We start from the raw sequence: 3,290 nt of genomic DNA on the forward strand, positions 1-3,290 counted from the left end.
CCATTTCCAACAACGTATCTTTGTAAAACAGGGTTATCAAGTCTAAATACAGAAGTAGACACTTGTTGTGGAAGATGATCTTCGTTGTGCTCTTGCAAAGACTGCCCCGAGAATTTCTGATCTGGTGAGAAAGAAGCTATCTCAACCTTCACACTGATGTTGGCTTTTTATGCATACTGTCGCAAAATGTAGCAATGTAATTTACTGCTGTTATATTAAGACTATTACCCATGCTACACCATGCTTCAATATGAAATTTCATTTATTTATAATTAGAGAGAAATATTTCACCATATATAATTACATATTTTTGTGATTAATCACTATGCTTTAATTATGTTCAAATTGTAACAATGAAAATACATCCTGCATACCAGATATTTACATTATAATTCATAACAGTAGCAAAATTACAGTTATGAACTAGCAAGGAAAATCATTTTGTGCTTGGGGGTCACCACAACATGAGGAACTATATTAAGGGGTCACGGCCTTAGGAAGGTTGAGAGCCACTGCTGTACGAGGTGCTGAAACATGTGCGCTATGGGTGACCCTGCTGTTATTTCAAACCCAGGTGGTATTGGTTTCTGGCATCAGAGCAATATGCAAAGCACCACGGTCCAGCCAACTGAAAGATGTGTGATGGACTTTCACGATGGGTTTGAGGAGATTCTCAGCTTCTGTGTAGTGTGTGACATATGTGCATTAATTGAAATTCAGGTTTCCTTCCCTTCACATCCTCTGCAAAATGGTCTCTGTGATTGATTGCCCCATTTAAAGGGTCTCTCTCTTTGCACCACTCTGTAGCTCTTTGCCTCTCACAGCCTGAAGATGGCATTCTTCACGATATTGTGAAAACGAGAAGAGATTTTATTCTTTTAGAATATATTTGTGGAGAGGGAGGAAAACAATAGTAAGTCCACCGTGACAAAACAAGCAAACAGTGCTGTGTTCTTGGTGATAAAACGAAAAATCAAACACTGCCATCAGGGATGCCAACTCATAGTGACCCTAGACACTGGCACTTGAAGCAGAAGAGCACTGTCTACTCGTTCCTGTCTCAGTGCCTCCCCATCGCCTTCCATGACTTTGTGGACATGGGGTTTGGTACACACATGGTGAAGATCACTGCTGTACACAACCAGAATGGCTACGAGGTTGGGCAGCAGCATGGGTGGGAGGCCATCAGCCTCATGGACTCCCACAGAGCCCTGTGAATGTGCCCCCACCTTTCCTGGGCTTGCCCAGGGTTGAGGCCAGCAGGGCCATGCTGGCAGCCTTGAAGGAGCAAGGACTGGTCTGGAATATAAAGGACAACCCCATGGCTTTGCAACCATTACAAGGAGGTGGTGAAGCCTCTGCTGTGGCCACAGTGGTACGTGAATTGCAGGGAGATGGAGCAGGCTACCAGTGCTGCTGTGTGGCTGGACAACCTCTGTATCCCACCCAAGGCTCATCAACAGACGTGGCACACCTTGATGGACAACCTGGGGACTGGTGCCTCTCCGGCTTCTTTGGTGGGTCAACGCATCCCAGCCTACTTCATCACATCCAGGACCCCGCTGTGCCCCCTGGAGAGGACTCCAAGGAGCAGTACTGGGTGAACAGGAGTGATAAGATGGAGGCCCAGAGTTTGGAGTGACTCCTGACAAGATCAGTGTCCAGCAAGGTGAGGATGCATTTGGACACCTGGCTCTCCTCCTTCTCCTCCCTGGGCCAGCCCAACCAGTCAGAAGTCCTAAGTGTGTTCTACCCTGAGGAGACAGGCCACGCCATCCTTTCCTTCTGGGTGGCCCAGATGGTCACACTCGGCTTGAAGATCACCACCAGGCTATCTTTCCACGAGGTCTACTTCCACTCCATCGCCCAAGATGCCCACGGCTGGAAGATGAGCAACGCCATGTGCTCCCTGGATGTCATCTATGGAGTCTCCCTTGACAGTCTCTATGACCAGCTCCTGGACCGTGCCCTGGATCCCAGAGAGGCGGAGAAGGCTAAAAAGGACACAAAGGCCGACTTCCTGGTGGGGATTCCCAAGTATGGCACCGACGCCCTCAGGTTTGGGCTCTGCGCCTACCCCTCCCAGGGCCGGGACATCAACCTGGATGTGAACCAGATACTGAGCTACCGCCACTTCTGCCAAGCTCTGGAACGTCACCCAATTTGCCGTTCGTGGCCTCAGCAAGGTGTTCGTGGAGGCCACAAGAGCCTTGGTCACCAGCGCCCAGCACAGCTTCAGGTTCTGTGAGCTCTGCGATGTCTACCTGCAGTGCCTGAAGCCCGTGCTGAATGGCATGGACCAGGTGGCAGCTGAGTGGGCTCGCCAAACCCTCGACACCTGCCCGGACGTTGGTTTGTGGCTGCTCTTCCCCTTGATGCCCTTCATGCCAGAGGAGCTGCCTTGGCAGGCACACAAGTTCCCCCTTGCCTCTGTGTCACCCCCTATCAGCAACCCTCCGAGTGCTGGTGGTAGAAGCAGCCCTTGAGCTGTCCCTAAGCAATGCGCACCCTGTGAGCTGACTACAACTTCACCTGCGTGGGGCCGTCTCCTGGCCGTAGCTAGCAAGGCCACAGGGATCCAGGCGTCAGCTGGGTCGCCCTACGTGCAGACGCTGGCCAGAGAGCGAGTGGTGGCCGTCCTGGCCCTGGGGGCATTTGCGCTGCATGGCTGAGCCTTGGGCCCTGCCTCTGAGCGCTGTCTGTCCATCCGCAGCTGCAGGGGCTGGTAGATGCCTCCCGCAAGCTGACCCAGCTCCAGGCCAAGTGTGGACAGGCGCGGTGGCAAGCCCAGGGTCTGCAAGAGTGCCAGGCCGGCCCCGGCTACTGGGCCAAGAAGGCCAGGTTCCAACAGACCGAGGCAGCTCTCAGGAAGGTGGACGAGGCCATCACGCTATTGGAGAAGATGCTGTGACACACTCCATTCCAGCCCTCATAAACCCCGGTGGTGCACCGTGGGGCCGGCTGCAGTGAACTATTTTGCCACCCTCCACCCTTGCAGAAAAAAAAAAAAAGAGAGAGAGAGAGAAATGGTTTATAAGAGTAGAAAGCCCTGTCTTTGTCCCAGAGAGAAGCTGGTGGTTTCAAACTGTTGACTTTTTGGATAGGAAACCTAATTTTCAGAGTAGTGGAGAGTGTGCATTCTAAAATCCTCAGACATTGATTCATTTTTAGGCCCATCACTTGCATCACTCACTTAGCCTGTTTGAACTGCAATTTCTTCACTTGTAAAATCGGAAGAAAAAATGAGCAGTTTTTTAACTCAATCCTCCCGCTTTCAGAGATATCTCTGG

At 51.2% G+C, this 3,290-nt stretch overlaps 1 pseudogene; it reads left to right on the forward strand.

Annotated features, from left to right (window-relative positions):
- The first annotated feature begins 992 nt into the window (after nucleotides 1-992).
- On the forward strand, nucleotides 993-2,911 carry LOC101655390 (annotated as a pseudogene).
- Nucleotides 2,912-3,290: the final 379 nt, after the last annotated feature.

The sequence above is a fragment of the Echinops telfairi genome, unplaced genomic scaffold (assembly GCF_000313985.2).
Source record: "Echinops telfairi isolate 266 unplaced genomic scaffold, ASM31398v2 ScPeMD7_1;HRSCAF=3_0, whole genome shotgun sequence".
NCBI classification, from domain to species: domain Eukaryota; kingdom Metazoa; phylum Chordata; class Mammalia; order Afrosoricida; family Tenrecidae; genus Echinops; species Echinops telfairi.